Raw genomic sequence first — 19,041 nt, 5'->3', positions numbered from 1 at the left:
GGCAATACTTCTGTCCTTACAGAAGTATTTTTCTTGCAAGAACTCAGTCAATATTAGGAAGACAGCACCAAGCCATGAGGGGTCTACTCCCAGGACCCAAACACTTCCCACCAGGCCCCACCTCCTGCACCGGGGATTACAATTCAACATAAGATTTGGATGGGGACAAAGATCCAAACTATATCACATTCTAAAATAATAGTTCTGATAGCTGTATAATAGAGAGCAAAATAGAGGGAACAAGCATGGATGCAGAAAGAACCTTCAGAAGATCAGAAAGTGGCCCTGTGAGTGCTAATAAATGGCTACAAATAGTAGTTCCTACAGCAGTCTATAAATAATAGCTATTGTGTAGGAACCATTTTTTTGAAACCCGGAAGTAAATCACTAGGTTAAGAGAGCAGATGCTGAAATTTCTTCACAAATCAATTCAAGTCCTCAGACTGATGCCTGAAATTCACTAAACTAAGAGACTATGATATATGGTCATTCAGGCATAAATGGAGACAACCCAGGCAAAAAGAAGAAAGAACAATTCAAGGAAATGATGAAATTACAGCACTTGGTGACAGGACTACGAGAAGGAATCATGAACTATAACTCTGAAATGGTCACAGGACTCAGAACAGAGGCCACATAGCTACTAAGCAGCATGTGTCCATTTGGAGGTCTAGATTGTACTTGTTTGAGTTTCCTTATCAAAAACAAAAGTTCCCACCTCATGATATTGTGAAGATTAAGTGAGCTAAGAAATATAAGCACTTAGAATAGTGCCTCAAAAATTGTAGGTGGCTCAGAACATATACAAACTTTGTTTAAATAAATTTAAGTGAAATGTCAGGCATCTCCCACATTTTGTTTTGTTTTCCAATAATAGCAATTCCATATGGCAAGCTAGAAAAACTGAAGTTAATATTTACAATGTCTTTTCAGTATAAATACTGTTGACAGATGACTTAGCTGCCCCATTTTCTCAACTTTTATTTTTCATCAGTTATCTCCTTTAGAAATCTTATCTATTTTGTGGCTCCTCATTGAGTTTAATAAGATACTTACTCTTAATAATGTAATAACTCTAGGTAAAACAGTATGAATAGTTGAAATTTATTTTCTAAGTTAATACTATATTTAAATCTCTAAATAGAGCTTCTTTGCAAGACTAAGGTCAAATTACAAAATAATCACCTTTGAGACAATGAGTAAAGATCTGTACACCTGAGAGAAAAGGAAATGGCATTCTTATACTCGAAACATTTGGGGAAAATGATAAAAAGAAATACTTTTATTTGAAGTATGATTCGTGCTACTCTTCCAGCAATTGCAAATACAATAGAAGTATTTCATTACATTTCAATACCAAAATTATAAATCAAATAGCTATTTGGAGCCATAAGTATTTACCATATATAATGAATTTTTCAGTCACAAGTGCTGGTAGGAATCAGCGTTAACGTTTTTATTCTCTTCCTTTTAAAAATGGCTAAATGATGAATATAGTTATCACAAAGAGATTAAGGGATTGAAAACCTTTGAATTGTTACTAAATCCTGAATCCTGTTCTGAACTTGAATTTGCTTTTATGGAAAATTAAAGCACTAGCAGTTTAAACCCAGTCTCCTTTTTATACAAATGCCATTTATTTCTTGAAACTTGCTTTTAATAATTGCTTAAGTCATTTAAATGCAAGCAGACTTCTTAGTAGGTGCTAAAACTGTGTACCAGGACTGAGGGTAAAATTAAATGACTCATTTCCATTATGCTCGAAGCTGAAAACCTTTTCTTGTTATTATGTTGTGAATTCCACCAAATAACTCCACAGTCATTTATTGAATTTTTCTTCTTTCAGACATTCACATTCCAAGCTATTGTATAGTAAGTGAACTGGTAACTTTTTTCAATATACTTCAAAATTTTACTATAAAATGCCCTGTAGCAAAGACAATACTAGCTACTACCTAGCAGTGGGGTGAGCTAGTTTACCCTTTCTAGAGTTTCACATTTAAACGAAGTCCAGAAACATAAATTAAGAACATCTTAAATGATACTATAGATTAATATTCAGCAAAGAACACATTTGCCATTAACTGATTTTGAAAAAAAAATGTCTGCTTGAAAGAAAAAAAAATTAACCATCTCTCCTAAACAAGTTTTCTCTTGTGAGTCACCTTCAAATATAATTACCAAAGTCACAAAGCATCTTTGCTCTTTTTTTGCAAATATAACAGTTTCTATTCCTCTACTTATATAATTCTAATGAAAAAAAAAACCAGAAACTCTACAACCACAAAGGTAAAACCATGCAATTGCTAAATGGCAATTGTCAAAGGTTAAGAACAAAATATCAGTAATAAACTCTAAGAATTCTGGTAATTGTTGGAAAAATATCTGTGAAAGATTGATGTGACTATATGATGGTGGTTTGTTAAAGTGAATTTTCTAATCTCCTTTAAAATTTTTCTCAAGATCAGCCTGGTTTTAGATGAAGAAGTATTTTCAGTTATCAAAAACTAGTAAAAACATGTTCTTCATATGCTTGGCAAATTGCATTTCTGGCGTCTGGTCCTGAAAAAGAAGACAGCAGGACATCAATCAATTGATACGACATCCCACAGACTCTGTTACAAGATGAATTAGGGCAGTGTTATGTGCAATACTATTAAAAACGATATGAGCATCCTGGCTAACACGGTGAAACCCCGTCTCTCCTAAAAATACAAAAAATTAGCCAGGTGTGGTGGCGGTCGCCTGTTGTCCCAGCTACTTGAGAGGCTGAGGCAGGAGAACGGCGTGAACCTCGGAGGCAGAGCTTGCAGTGAGCCGAGATTGTGCCACTGCGCTCCAGCCTGGGCTACAGAGCGAGGCTCCATCTCAAAAATAAAATAAAATTAAATTAAAATTAAAAACGATACGAGGTCATAGTATAATTTTTGTAGGTATCTTTCACTTTCTTCTTTTACCTTCTATATTCAATCTGTTGCCTTCTATATTCAATCTGGGCTGTCATTCTTCCATCATCTCCCTTCCTTCTCTTATTCTTTCTTCTCCTTTCGCAGGTTTTCATTATGTTATACCTGAGTAATTATGGTATTTTCTTAGCTCAGTGGATCTCAGATATCATTCTGAATATCTGCGCAGCTATAAAACAGAGTTACAGGTAGAGGAGAAAGTGAGAAAACAGAGGCAATGTAGTAAGTCTCTAAGAACATCAAGTTTATTCATCTTAGTGTTGTGTCCTTTACCCTGGGAGAATGTCCTTCCTGCTGATTTGATGTTAAATTTCCATTCCTGTATGAAATAGTGAAGATAGTATGTGGTAATTTACTCTTTATATTTTGTTGTTGAGGTTTTCTAAATATTCTTTCCTTCAAGATAAATAGTTAACAACTACATGTTAGTCCTCAAGAATTTTCTGGGAGCTTTACTAGCTTATGAAATTCAAAACTCTGCAAAACAATATAGCTGAGCTCCCTGAGTCTATTTGCTTCCAAATTCACCATTTGTTAAGGTTTAGGATGCTCTGCCTAAAACCCAGGATTAGACCAATCAATTAATACTCAAGAAATTTTAATACCTCTTTGTTGCATTCAACATGTATTTCAACACCCACTGCAGCCACTACAATCTAGCCTTATTGTACCTGTTCACCTTCTCTGGTCAGGTAAGTGTCCTCACTGTCTCCCATACATATTGTCCTTCTTTCAGCTCCAGGCTTTTCATCATATTCTTAACCCTTGGGAGAAAAAAAAAAAATCACTCTTTCTCAAATTTACATACACTATTCCAATAAGTGGTTGCTCATCCTGTTTGCTTGTTCTAGTTCTCTACTAGAATCAAATTTCCTGAATTCATTTTCTTGGTAAGTAAGCCAGTTAATCTTCTTATTACTGTCTTCACTATTTCCAGTAGCCTGTGCACCTTCTCAAGGAGACCACGTTTGAGAAGAATTTGTACTAACATAAATTGAACTATGGAAGGTAAAGCCTGGTTTTTAAAAATCTGAGTAGTCATGTTTCCATTACTTTCAGTTCAAAAGCTATCTAGAAAACTCAGATTTTTGCTTATCGCATACATTATCACACACGTATCAGTCTTACAAATAGAGCAGTGTTTTGCAGGTGCATAGGTATTAATAAATGAGACAGAGATTCCCAAAAAATTTTGTTATGAATGTGTTGAATATTTTAGGACTAACAGAAGCCAAAATCAACAGACTGTGGCTCTATTTAAGGTAACAATCATATCCAATTATTTCTCTCACTATTTTAACTCAAACTCCTTTAATTTCTTCCCATTGCAAAAGAGTGTTAAACACCCATCCTTGCATTAAAGACAACACAACTGTGGCATGAAATAGTATCTATTAAAGTGTATGGTGGTTCCTTATTGCCAACCTAAATTCATTTAATGCAAAAAGTTATTCAATATACAACATTTTGGAAAGCATCAAAATTGCTTAAAATTGTTGGAAATGTATAATCCTGTAATGTTTGAACAAAAATGTCAATTAGAAAAATAAACCTACTTTAAAGAATCACTGTATCTGTGTTGTCACTTTTGTACACATACTACACCCAAGTGGCTGGGGCATAGTAGAAATTGCTCTACGTTTAGAGTCAGAAAACACACACACACATGCACACACACACACACACACACCCTGTGGCAAGGTGAATGTGGCAATTTGTCTCTTTTGAGCTTCAGTTTCTTAATCTGTAAATAGGAGGAAATCAACTACCCTTCAAAAGTTGTTTGATCCTGTCTACAGGTGTCATGATGAAAAAATTAAAAATAAAAAACTTGTTTGAAAATTAAGTGAGGAAATGCCTATGAAAAACAATTTGCAATATTGTTGTTTCACTACAGGGAAGTCTCAATTAAACAATGCTTCATTAAATTTGTGCTCAAGTATTGTGACTACAAGCCAAAAAAAAAAAGAGGCAAGCTGCCTGCAGTCAGTATCTCTACTGGAAAAAAATAAAGCGAACGTGAAAGAAAACACCTTTTACATCTTTAAATCTTGCAACCAATGGTAATATTTCAAGTGACACAAAAATATTTTTATTGTGCAAGTTTCTATTTACTGCTAATTTTAAAATATTATTTCTTATTCCATCCAGTTTAAATGACAGGTTCACCTTTCTCTTTGGCTGATACAAAATTAATGGCTCAACCAATAATCGTGCACTGTATTATCACATACAATGAAAGAGATTTAGGCAGAAAATAAAACAATCTAAATTATATGTGATTTTCATAAAAAGTCTCTTTGCATGAGCTACTTCAGTAGATTGAAGAGGTCAAAAGTCAATTTGCAGTAGGCTGAAGAGTGGATAAGAGGTGAGGAATTGCAAATGGCAGTTATATGCTTTTCTTTTAAGACATTCCCCTGAGAAAGGATGGGGGAAGCTGTGATGGAATCTACAGGGAGGCAAGGCGATAAGAGGGAGGGAAAGGAAGGAAGGAGTAAAGAGGTACTTCAGTTCAAAGTGAGCAGGGAAAAGGGAGGAGACAAATTTGTGGGATCAGAATTCAGATTTCTATCAGTCAATGATAACAGTAAGAGCCACACTTCTGCTACAGCCCACACTTATGACTTCTTTTTTTTCTTTAATTGTTCACCATTTGAAAGAAACTGTATACTTTTTCACATTGCATAATACACTAAAATCACAAACGACCCACAAAATGCCAAGTTAAAGGAACACTTTCCAATCTCTATTTTGCAACGAGGCATTTGACATCTTCATCTTCTTGAATCTTCTTTCTCCATTCTTTTTAAATCCTCTTTAAAGTCTCCTTTTCCTAAGACTCTCCTTGAATCCTTAGGGTAGACTTGATTATGGTGTGGTAACAAATAGTTCAGTGACCTAACCCAACAAAAGTGTATTTCTGACTCACACTGCAAGTCTGGGACAGGTCTTGAGGAGTTTCACTATTGATAATCACTAAGGAAAACAGATTGACAGAGGCTCCATGTCAACATGTTACAGAAAGGGGACCCAATCCAGACCTCAAGAGAGGGTTCTTAGATCTCGTGCAAGTAAGAATTCAGGACAAGTCCATAAAGTGAAAGCAAGCTTGTTAAGAAAGTAAAGGAATAAAGAATAGCTACTGCATAAAGCAACCCTGAGGGCTACTGGTCACCTGTTTTTGTAGTTATTTCTTGATGATACGCCAAATGAGGGGTGGATTATTCATGCCTCTTCTTTTTAGACCATATGGGGTAACTTCCTGACACTGCCATGGCATTTGTAAACTGTCATGGCGCTGGTGGGAAGTAGCAGTGAGGATGACCAGAGGTCACTCTCATCTCCATCTTGATTCTGGTGCGATTTAGCTGACTTCTTTACTGCAACCTGTTTTATCAGCAAGGTCTTTATGACCGGTATCTTGTGCCGACCTCCTAACTCATCCTGTGACTTAGAATGCCTTAACTGTCTGGGAATGCAGCCCAGTAGGTCTCAACCTCATTTTACCCAGTCCCTATTCAAGATGGAGTTTCTCTGGTTCCAATGCCTCTGACAAACACATTTCAAATCGTCAAGGCAAGGAGAAGGGAACCAGCTGATTGGTGCATTGCCTGTGCTGAGAAGTGACACACATCATTTCTGGTCACATTCCATTGGCCAAAGCTAGCAGTGTGGTTATAACTTCACAGTGACCAGAGAAATGCAATCCTACCCCATGCCCAAAACGAAAAGAACGGAAATATTTTTAAACTGCCTCTGTAACTGCATCCTCTCCTTCTCACTGCAAATATTTCTCAAAATTTGATTCTTGACCTCCGATTTCCATTGTGTATATCCTTCCTGAGTGACTTCATTCACTTCCTATATGACAATGACAACCAAATATACGTCTTGCCCAAACCTCTCCCATAAACTCTGTAGACAAATATATCTCTACTTAGGTATCCCCAAAGCATCTTTAACTTACCACCCTTTCCCATTTCCTGTAATGAACTGTTTGCTTTTTCTTCCTATTAAACTATAACTTTCTTTACATCATAACTGTGTTTTATTTATGTTTGTATCCCCAGTACAAGCAAAATGCCTATAATCTAAAAAGCATTCAATAAACAATATTTGTTGAGTGAATGAATGAATGATGGCCATATTTATGGTGTTTGCATATATTCTTCAAAAGCCTCAGATGGATCATGCAAGACTTAGGATTCAGTGCCTTAAATTGAATGAGTGCCTGCTATTGAGCGATGTGCTTTAAAAGTGAGATGCTAGGAATGAGGAAATCAGTCAACAAACATATATTGAGCATCTACTATCTGCCATGCACTATTTTAGGCATGTTTTTGCTTATCTCAATAAACAAAACAGATAAAAATTCCTGCTATTTGGGAGAAGAAAACAGTAAAAAATAAGCATTATATAATATAAACATTAAAAGGGAAATTGTATAATATGTTAGTGTGAATTAAAGCATGCCAAATGGCATGAGGGGTCTCAAAGCTAGAGATAGCAGTGAATTTTAAATATAATAAATAGAGTGATCGCAGTATATACATCATTGGAACAGTAACATTTAGGGTGATTTGAAGGAAATGAGGAAGTTGGCTGTGTGGCTCACTGGGTTTTGGGTTGGCAGGAACCACCAGTAAAACAGTTCTAAAGTGGGAGCATTCCTGGGATGTTGGAGGAACATCAAAGAGAAGAGGGTGGCCAAAGCTGAGTGAGAGAGCAAGGAGGAGCTGAGGTCAGTGAGGAAACCATGAGAGAAGGGGCCAGACCTTGAAGGCCATTAAAGGTTTTGAATTTTGCTCTGAGGGAAATGGAGAGCCATAGGACAGTTGTGAGAAGTCCATGATCTGACTTTTTCACTTTGTTGAGAAAAACTGGACAAAATGATCTGACATATTTTTAAAACATGGTTTGGTTGCTGTTATGAGAATAGATTAAAAGAGGTTGTATTAATTACCTATTCCTACATCACTAAAATTTTCAAAAATATATCAGCTTAAAACAATAGATATTTATCGTTAATTCCTGTAGGTCAGGAATTTGGAAGCAGCTAAACTGGGTCATTGTGGCTCAGTCTCTTAGAAGGTTCACATGTCAGCTGAGGCTACAGTCTCCTCCAGGGTCAAATGGGGCCATAGGACTCATTTTTGAAATCGCTGAACCATGTAGCTGTGGGCAAGAGGCTTCAGTTCTTTGCCATATGTTCTCTCCATTGGATTGCTTGAGTGTCCTCAAAGCACAGCAGCTAGTTTCCCACAAAGCAAGAGATCCAAAAGAAAGAAGTCACACTATCTTTGCAACCCAGTCCTCAGAAGATATACACTCTCATTTTGCCTTATTCTATTTGTTGGAAGCAAGTCTTTCTATTCCTCCCAACCCCAGCTTTTTCCCCAATTTTCTTCTTTCCTGAGCTTCATTTTTGAGAGAAATGTTTAACAAGTGATACTCCATTTTTTTTTTAAGAGTTGGTGTCTCTCTAGATTGTCTAGGCTGGAGTGCAGTGACTATTCACAGGCATGGTCATAGTGTACTACAGCCTTGAACTCCTGGGCTGAAGGGATCCTCCTGCCTCAGCCTCCTAAGTAGCTGAAACCACAATCAAATGATTGCTGTTTCTATTCAATCTATTTTTATCACAATTTTGACTTGTATTCATCCTCAATTATTTAAAGAATTAAAAAGTAAATGTAATTGTCTTCAAAGTGTTCAAATGTGGATATATTTGCACCAAAAATGTAAATTAAATTAAGTGCTAGAAAACTGAAAAATTAAATTATTCCTCATTGTATTAGGCTTCTCTAGAGGGACAGGACTAATAGGACAGATGTATATATGAAAGGGAGTTTATGAAGGAGTATTGACTCATACGATCACAAGGTAAAGTCCCACTAGAGGCCGTCTGCAAGCTGAGGAGCAAGGAAGCCAGTCCAAGTCCCAAAATCCCAAAAGTAGGGAAACCAACAGTGCAGCTTTCAGTCTGTGGTCAAAGACCTGAGAGCCCCAAGCAGATCACTAATGTAAGTCCAAGAGTCCAAAACCTGAAGAACTTGGAGCCTGACATTTGAGGGCGGGAAGCATCCAGCATGGGAGAAAGATGAAGCCGAAAGACTCAGCAAGTCTAGTCCTTCCAACTTCTTCTGCCTGCTTCATTATAGCCCGCTGGCAGCTGATTAGATGTGCCCGCTCAGACTGAGGGTGGGTCTGCCTCTCCCAGCCCACTGACTCAAACGTTAATCTCCTTTGATAACACCCTCACAGACACACCCAGGAATAATACTTTGTATCCTTGAATCCAACCAAGTTGACACTGGATATTAACCATCAGCCTCATGTTTTCAAATAGTTTGTTTCTCTCTTAAAATATTCAAAACTATTTCTTAAAATTAAAAGGCACACATACTAACAGAATCAATTTTTAAATCAAAATTATTTAAAATCAATTTTCTGCCTAACTTTTTGAAAATGTAATTAATATTATTAAATACTTAGAAAAACAGCAGTGCCTGTAATCCCAGAACTGCTTGGAAGACTGAGGCAAGAGGATTGCTTTAGCCCAAGAGTTAGAGTCTAGCCTGGGCAACATAAAGTGACTCCCATTTCTTTAAAAAAAAAAAAAAAAAAAAGATTTTAATAAAATAAATACTTTAGAAAAATAAAACCATCTAAAATTCTAATATTCAATGCTAATGTGTTAGCTGCCAATGTGTTATGCTTAAAACATATTACATTTAAGATTATGTTTAATTTTTAATAAAAATTTAAGAATACATACATGCAGATAAATATAATACATATGTTCATACATACATAAATACACACACATTTTAAAATAAAATAAATTGCTCACCATTGCAAAATATTTCTCACCAACCATATGCAACCATTGAGGATACCTTACTAACACATGAGTACTCCCAAAATCTCAAGCTGGACACAAAGTGAAACAAGAAAATGACACTAGGCACTGTGGGCATCAGCATTCATGCCTTCTGATTGGAAGAATTTGGAAAGTCAATTTGTCTTTTCTCTCACTTACGTGTTTGCTCTGCTCACATTCTCCCCGTGCTTTGAAGCAGTGTCCTTCTCCAATGTGAACACCACCACCACACACAACTTTCACAGCACAATGATGCAGCTGCATTTTGTTTCAAGGACTTACGTCAAGAGATGCAGGGAAGTCTTCCCTGGGGTTTGAAAAATGAGTCGTAGAGTGAATGTACTGCAGTGCATTTCACTGCAGGCACTTTATGTCTCTCCTCCCCCATGAAAGAAGAATAATAAAAAGGATCAGAAAGGCCCTGCTTCATTGCAACTGTAACCCTGTACCCACAACAGGCTGCTGAATGAAAATTAGGTGCTCTCATCTATGCCCAATCAGCAGTGAGTAACAGGAACTTTGGGATCCAGGACCTTCTGGAACAGCTGAAGACTGTCACCTTCAGGTAGAGGGCTGAAAGCAGTGTGATGAATGGTATTACACTATTATGGGGAGTATCGCATTTGAAAGAGAATAAAGAGCATGCAAAAGCCTTTGAATAATCTGTCTCCCTTGGTGTCCTAAAATTTCCGTCTCATTGTAATTAAAAGAATCAAAGGAAGGTCTAGCATAAGAAAGAAAATCACCTCTAGTTTTGGCATAATATTTTCTATTTTAAGATCTTTTTTATTTTATTTTTAAGCCGTCTGCCCTATTTCCTTCAATCTTAATTTCCTTTGGTCTCTAGAGATGGGTTAATTTGTGTAATTGCAGCATATCTTCCATTACTCGTCATTCATGGGGGAAAAATCCATAGTTTTGTGTATATCCTGATTTGTGGATATAATCATGCAGAATTTTTATGGCAGTTCAAATCTAAACTTTAGCACTTTTGGGGAAAAACAGTATCTTCCAAGAAGGTGGCATGCTTCCTTTTTTTAAAATAGTCACAATATTCCATACTTAGGTCTATGGAAGTATAATGGAGGACTTCATACTTAGTCCTCCATTGGGCACATGATGAAACTGATCCCAGATGCAGTTTTTATTTCACTAAACACAAAATGAAAATGAACATGCTCTTTCATTTGGGAACAAAATTCAATTATAAAGAAACAGAAAATGCACTCTGAGATCAATAGCCTATTACAGTGCCAGCATGTGGGATAATTTCAGCTGGGTTTAATCTACTGAAATATGTGGCTATATACTATTTATTTGCTTGTGCATTCCTACATAAGAAGTGACATACATTTAGTTTAGTTTTATTGGCGTACAAAGGGTATATGTAAAATTGAGTAGTATTCAAAAGCATCATATAAAATTCAAAAGCAACAAGCTAACAACCTGAGGCAAAAAAAGAAGTGTCTCTATGTGATATATAGATCCACCTTAAAAATACAATTGGCATTTTAATATTCAATAGTCTGATTTTACTGAACATTTTATTTTTTAAAAGTTGATTGGCAAGAGTACAAAATGCAGTAGGTCTCTGAGCTGGAAATTAAATTTAAAGATACATATTTCAATGTTATACATTTGTTTTAAAGGTAGGAAACTTGTATAGATTATGTAATCCACTTCTACAGTTTCATGGGTGAGCAGACAGAGGTCCCGAGAGATTGAGTGACTTGCTTAAGGTCAATCAGCCAGTTCCTTAGAATAAGAAGTGTGTTCTCATAGCTGGTTAGTTGGGATAGGAAGCTCACCAATTTGAAATGTCTCTAAGAGCACAGGCTGTGTAACTAGAATCTCAGTTTCTCCACTTATTAGCTATGTGATCTTTTAAGGTTACTGAATCTCTTTGTCCTCAATGCCCCTACTTGTAAAATAGGGATAATTATATTGCCTACCTTTTAGAGCTGCCGTGATGACTAAACAAGTTAATAGATGTAAAGCACTATGAACAGTGCCTGGCACAGCAATGTAAATGGCACCCCCAGAGTAGTACAGCATACAGCCTATGGCAGCCCTTTACATCTATATAAATAGCCAATGTACCAAAAGTATTGTGGATTGGATCCTGGAAGAGCAAAAGGACATTAGCAGGAAAACAGTGACATCTGAATAAAGTCTGGGGCTTAATTAATAACCATGCACCAATGTTGTTTTTTGTTATTTGTTTTGAGACAGGGTCTCATTCTGTTACCCCAGCAAACACAATTCACTGCACCCTCAACCTCTGGGGCTCAAGTGATCCTCCCACCTCAGCCTCCTGAGTAGCTGGGACTACAGGCACATGCCACCATGACCGGCTAATGTTTGTATTTTTTGTAGAGACACGGTCTTCCTATTTTGCCCAGGCTGGTCTTGAACCCCTGGACTCAAACGATCCTCCCACCTCGTCCTCCCAAAGTGCTGGGATTACAGGTGTGAGCCACCATGCCTAGCTTATTTTCTTAGTTTTCAAAAATGTACTACGATGATATACAATGTTAACTTTAGGGGAGACTGGGCAAGGGACATAAGAGGAATAATTCCGCAACATATACATATAAGTAAACATCACATTGCACCATTTAAATATACTGTTATTTGTCAATTAAATCAAGAAAAAAATGAGGGAAACGAAAACTTTATACTGTCTTTGAAACATTTCTGTAAATCTCAGATTATTCCAAAAAGAAAAAAACAAGTTTATTTTTAAAAATCTAATACAGATTCTAGTCAGCAAGGCATAGTGGTACATGTCTGCAGTCCCAGCTACTTGGGAGGCTGAGATGGGAAGACTGCTTGAACCCAGGAGTCAAAGACCAGCGTGGATAACGTAGACTCCATCTCTAAAAAAATTAATTAATTTATTAATTAATCGAAAAGCTAATATAGACTGTTTATGATAGCGTTACTTTGACTTTCATTTTTAGATATCTGGATTCAATCTGAATTTAATTCACTAGGAAATTTTAAAGTTCTCATGTTATTTATTCTTCACTTAGGATCACAGACGAGTTAAGACTGGACTCTTAAAGCAATATAACAGTCAAGTAGATAATACAGTGTTCAGTAAAAGTTGATAAAGACTTTATCAGTTTTTAAAAATATTAATATCCAAATATTTGGTTTACACAATAAAACATGTATTGGTTAAGCACTAAATCCAATGGTCTCCTTTAAATGGTTACAAGATGCGTGAAAAAAACCTGTGCCCTTTTTCTTATCTATGTATTCGTTGACATATTTTACTTAAAATGTATTTTATGTTTATTGTAAATAATTCAAACAAAAGAGAGACCTAATGTTTCACTATTTAATAAATATCCTCTTCATGCAGCTCCATTTTCTTGTAAACTAACATAATGCCAGTTTTACAGTCTTCTCAGGAAATTTCTCCCTGCATGTCAATATTCACTTCGATCAGGTGCTAATTTCCTATCAAATACATTCTTTTGGTGTTTGTAAAATAAACTTAGTCTGTTCTGAAGACTCCATCACTTTGATTTTATAAACAATGATAGAGGAAGTGAAATCTAGGTTTCTGATATCACGAATGTCCCTAGCTATTCAGTTTTTTCTTACAAAAAATAAGATTTGAACAGCAAAAAAATAAGAAAGCTATCTGGACCCCTAAATAATTCAATGTTCTAAAATTCTGTTGAAATTTCTTCAGATTTCTTCTATGTAATTTTCTTCTATGATAATAAACATTGGTGCAGTGTTTCCCAAAGGATGGGAGATGGACCACCTGTTCAGGATCACCAGAGGAGCATATTGAAACTGCAGATTACCAACTTAGGCCCCAAATCTATTGGTTCAGAATACCTTATGTTACAGCCAGGAAATGTGCATTTTTAACAAGTTTTCTTCAACTCCCAACCTACTCCAAGTGATTCTTACCCACACTAAATTTTGAGAACCCCTGTGGTTTGGTTAGTCTTAGTTGCAATCTTCAGTGCCTCCTATGCTTTGATCTAGATACAGTATGATATCGCTAATAACATCGAACAAAGGACTTCTTTGAAAGCCTTCACTAGCGCTTGGAATGGGACAATAAACTTAAATTTACAGCAAATATAAATTTAATTAGGAAGAATAAAGACATCTTAGGTTTTTTTTTTAATTTCACTGCATAGATTCTAGGGCTACAACATGTTTATATATATGTGTGTGTATATATATATATGCACACACACATACATACTAAATGGATTATTACAGTTTAGCAAATTATCATCTCATATAGTTACCTTTCTTTTCTTTTTTCTCTTTTTTTTTTTTTTTGATGGTAAGAGTATCTAAAATTTATTCTCTTGGCAAATTACCAGTATATAATACAATATTATTAACTATAGTCCTCATGTTGTACAATTATTATTATTATTATTATTATTATTATTATTATTGAGATAGAGTATCATTCTGTTGCCCAGGCTGGAGTCCAGTGGGGCAATCCTAGCTCACCCCAAACTCCACCTTCCAGGTTCAAGCAATTCTCCTCTCTCAGCCTCCCGAGTAGCTGGGATTACAGGCGCCTGCCACCACACCCAGCTAATTTTTGTATTTTTAATAGAGATGGGGTTTCACCATACTGTCCAGGCTGGTCTTGAACTCCTGATATCAAGTGATTTGCCCACCTTGGCCTCCCAAAGTGCTGGGATTACAGGCATGAACCACCACACCCAGCCCTCACATTGCACATTGGACTCTAGATTTACTCATGGGGCATAATTGTGACTTTGTGTGGCCTTTCGCCTACACTTTCCTACCTCCCATCTCCCAGCCCCTAATACCACTGTTCTACTCTCTGTTTCTACACAATTCATTTTTTAAAAAATTCTACATATAAGTGAGATCACGCAGTATTTTTCTTTTTGTGTTCTGTTTATTTCACCTGACATAATGTCCTCTAGATTCATCTATGTTGTCACAAATGGCAGCATCTCATTTTTGAAGGCTGAATAGTATTTCATTATATACCACAATTTCTTTATCTATTCATCCACCAAAGGACACTTTAATTGTTTCTATATCTTGGCTATTGTGAATAATGCTGCAGTTAACATGAGACAGCAGCTAGCTACAGGAGTAGAGATTTTATTTCCTTTGCGTATATATCCAGAAGTGGGATTGCTTGATTATTGTAGTTCTAGATTAAATTTTTGGAATTATAATAGTTCTATCATATTTTGGAGATATGGTAATTCTATATTTAGTTTTGGACTATGTAGGAAACCTCCATACTGTTTCCAACAGTGGTTGCACCAATCTACATTCCCACCAACAGTGTACAAAGGTTCTCTTTTCTCCACTCCTTCCCCAACACTTGTTACCTCTTGTTTTTTTCATAACAACCATCCTAACAGATGTGAAGTGATATCTCATTGCAACTCTGATCTGAATTTTCTTGATGATTAGTGATGTTGAGAACCGGTTCATATACCTGTTGCCATTTTGATGTCTCCTTTGGAAAAATTTATTCAGGTTCTTTGCCATTTTTTAATCAAGTTACTCATTTTTTTGCTATTGAGTTGTGTGAGTTCCTTATATATTTTGGATATTATCCCTTTATTAGACACATGGTTTGCAAATATTTTCTCCCAATCTGTAGGCTGCCTTTTCATTGTGATGATTGTTTCCTTTGCTGTGCAGAAGCTTTTTAGTTTGACGCAGTCCCTCTTATTTTTGCTTCTATTGCATGTGCTCTTGGAGTTACAACCAAAAAATCATTGCCAAGGCCAAGGTCAAGGAGCTCTGCACCTATGTTTTCTTGTAGGGGTTTTGCAGTTTCGGGTCTTATGTGCAGGTCTTTAAGCCATTTTGAGGTTTTTGTTTTTTTGTTTTTGTTTTTTCGCATTCCTTAATATAAGGGTCTGATTTTATTATTTTGCCTGTGGATATTCAGTTCTCCCAGCACCATTTATTGAAGAGACTAAACTTTCCCCATGCCATCTCATTGGTGCCATTGTCAAAAATTAGTTGACTGTATATGTTTCGGTTTATTTCTGGGCTCTCTATTCTCCATTGTTCTGTGTGTTTGTTTTTATGCCACTACCATACTGTTTTGATTACCATAGCTTTGTAGTCAATATTGAGATTAGGTAATATGATGCCTCCCTCTTTATTTGTTTATTTATTTTTACTCAAGATTGCTTTGGCTGTTCAGGGTCTTTTGTGGTTCCATATGAATTTTAGAATTTTTTTTTCTATTTCTGTGAAAAATGTCATTGGATTTTGATAGGAATTGCATTGTATCTATATACCACTTTGGGTAAATAAGAACATTTTAACAACATTAATTCTTCCAATCCATGAACATGGAATATCTTTCCATTTATTTATGTTTCTTCCATTTTTATTAATGTTTTATAGTTTTCTGTGTACAGATCTTTCACTTCTTTGATTAAATTTATTTCTAAGTTTTTTATGCTATTGTAAATGAGATGGCTTTATTTCTTTTTCTGAGTTTATTATTAGAATTTAGAAATACCTCCTATGCCCTTGTCTAGACAGAGTATGGTTTCATAAACTGGAGCATAGGAATTCTTTGAAAACATTCATTGTCTCCAATAACAGGAGAATACACTTATAAAATTTGCAGTAAATATAGATTTAATAAATCTAGGGAGAATAAAGATAGCATAGATTTTTGCATGAGTTCTTTCATTTTTCACTTTATATCCATATAAACCAACAGTATTCTTACATCCCCTGGAAATTTTTCTCTATAAATTGTCCAAAATACAAACGATGTTTCTTCGCACTATCCCAAATTAGAGTGCCTTTTCACTCATAGCCTTGTTCTTGTGTAGCTGTGAAATGAATGTTCTGTCTTTGGCAAATTACAGTCAATCTCTACTTCTTGGTAATTTACACAACATTAAAATAGAGCCTTATTATTTAAAAAATCAATAACTTGTTCAGGATATCAGAAAGTCATAAAAGCTATGGAGAAAAACAAAGCAGGAACAAGAGATAAGAAATGCCATATTAGGGGTAGAGACTGTAATTTTAAACAGGGTAGTCAAAGAAGGTCCTAATGAGAATGTGTCATTTGAGAAATAAAAACAAATACTGTGAGAGCTTGAATCATGCAGAAATTAGGGATGAGCTTTCCAGACAGAAAGACGAGCAAAGGCAAAAGCCTTGAGATCAGAATGTACCCAGTGTATTTGAAAGACAGAAAACTGGTGCAGCTATGCAGAGTAAGAATGAGGAGAAGTAGTAAAAGATGAGATAAAGAGGTGGGGAGAGGGGCAATGAAGACCATAAGAACTTACAGATCAGGATACAAACTTTAGTTTTTACTCTGAGGGACAGAGGTAGCCATTTGAGGGTTTTAAGCTGAGGAGAGACGTGACATAACTTACATTCAAAAGCATCACTCTGGTTGAGCTAAGAATAGACTCTAGGGAGACAAAGATGAAAGAGAGACTAAAAACTGACAGTGGTAGTGGGGGTAGTGAGACAGAGCTGGACTCTGGGATTTGCTGATGGCTTTCATATAGATTGTGAGAAAAAAGGAGGAATCAATGACGATTCCAAGGCTCTTTGGCCTGAGCAACCATAGGATGTAGCTGTCATCAGCTGAGAAAGGGAAGGTTCTGTTTATACATGTTACATTTGAGATATGTATTAGATATCCAAGTGGAGTTGCTGAGTAGGCAATTCACTATAGGAGGTAAAAGTTCAGAAGACCCATTTTCAGGCTGGATATAAAAATTTGGGAGATGTCCACATAGAAATAATACTAAAAACCATGAAATTGAATGAGATCACAAAAGGAGTAAGTGTAGACAGAATAGAGAAAACATTCCAGGACTGAACCCTTAGAGCTTCCGATATTGAAAAGTTGGAAAGATGAGGAGGTGCCAATAACACACACTGGAAGTGGAAGCCAGTCAAGGAAGAGAAAAAAGGAAAACGATCACCTGTGTCAAGTGCTGATGGTGGGTCCAGACAGAGGAAAATGAAGAATTATCCATCGTATTTAGCAATATGGAGGTCATTAGTTACCTTCATAAGAGTAGTTTCAGTGGAATGATTGGGGCGAAAACCTATTGTAGTAAGTTTTAAAAGAACTTGAAGAATGATACTGGAGGTATTTGAGAAGTTTTGCTATAAAGAAAACGCAGATATGGGAATGAAGAAGAATGAAATTGCATTGAGAGAACATGTTTTCGATGGTCAGAGATAAACCGTGTTTATGATGGAATAATCAATAACAAGAAAAAAATTGATTACTCAAAAGAGAGGTGAGAATCGTTGTAATAGGTAAGAGGAGATAGGATCTAAGGTCCTAGTAGAAGAGTTGCCTTTGGATGAATCAGACAGCTCCTCTAATGTTCCAGATGTGAAGACAGAGTATATGGTCACAGAAATTTGTAAGTGAATAGATGTAGTGATGAAAACCTGTGGAAATTCCTTTCAGATTACTTCAGTTTTCTTAGAGAAAAAGGAAACCAGCTCAGCTGAGAGCGAGGACTTGGGGAGTGGGGATAAGTACAGAGATTCACTAGCAAATTCTCAAATTTACACTATTAATGAAATGTGCAAAAAAAAAAAGCCTATTTTATTTTCTATAACTCATTTAATATTCTTCTCAATATTCCACCCTATTTGGAAGGAAGTGAGAGGACAAGGACTTACCTCAAAATGGCCAACTGATAGCTCCAGTTTAAACAACCTCGTAATGTAAAATATTTGGTTAACTCAAAGTTTAGCTCGATTTCAGAGTTGAACTTTTCACCCTCCTCCTCCCAAACTGACATCTGGGTATAGGAGAAAGCTTACAGAATTCAAGGGATTATCCCTTCCATGTAGCCTGCCATCCTTGCGCTGGTCTCCACTCTGATGTGGCTGGTGCGACCCTTAGATATGCCCTTGTTTTACAAAAGAATATAAAGTCTGTTATCTTTGCTCAGTAATGGGCTGCTGACACTTCACCTCCACCCCATCCAACTCTCACTGATTCAACCCCTAGTCAAATCTTGCTTCCTGTGCAGCTATCCTAATGGAGTTTAGAGGTGACTCCCATTGAATGGCCTCGCCCACTACTGCAGCAAACCATTCTGGGCAAACTCCCAGCAAGACCCCTCCAAATACAGCTGGACTCTCAGAGCCAGGTACGTTGCCTCAGATTCATCTTTGTAGCCA

General features: G+C 36.3%; 1 long non-coding RNA gene across 2 annotated transcripts; it reads right to left on the bottom strand.

The window, feature by feature from the left end:
• Window positions 1-1,618: 1,618 nt before the first annotated feature.
• On the bottom strand, window positions 1,619-3,731 carry LOC123568074 (uncharacterized). Of its 2 annotated transcripts, none has more exons than XR_006691304.2 (3): window positions 3,638-3,731; window positions 2,958-3,135; window positions 1,619-2,562 (listed from the first exon to the last, which is right to left on the bottom strand). It is a non-coding gene; the product is annotated as an uncharacterized lncRNA (long non-coding RNA). The 2 variants fall into 2 exon arrangements; XR_006691303.2 differs by lacking the exon at window positions 3,638-3,731 and adding an exon at window positions 3,240-3,418.
• Between the last annotated feature and the right edge of the window lie 15,310 nt (window positions 3,732-19,041).

The sequence above is a fragment of the Macaca fascicularis genome, chromosome 12, assembly GCF_037993035.2.
Source record: "Macaca fascicularis isolate 582-1 chromosome 12, T2T-MFA8v1.1".
NCBI lineage: Eukaryota > Metazoa > Chordata > Mammalia > Primates > Cercopithecidae > Macaca > Macaca fascicularis.
Note: the sequence above shows the minus strand (reverse complement) of the source record. Positions and strands in the feature narration are given on the sequence as shown.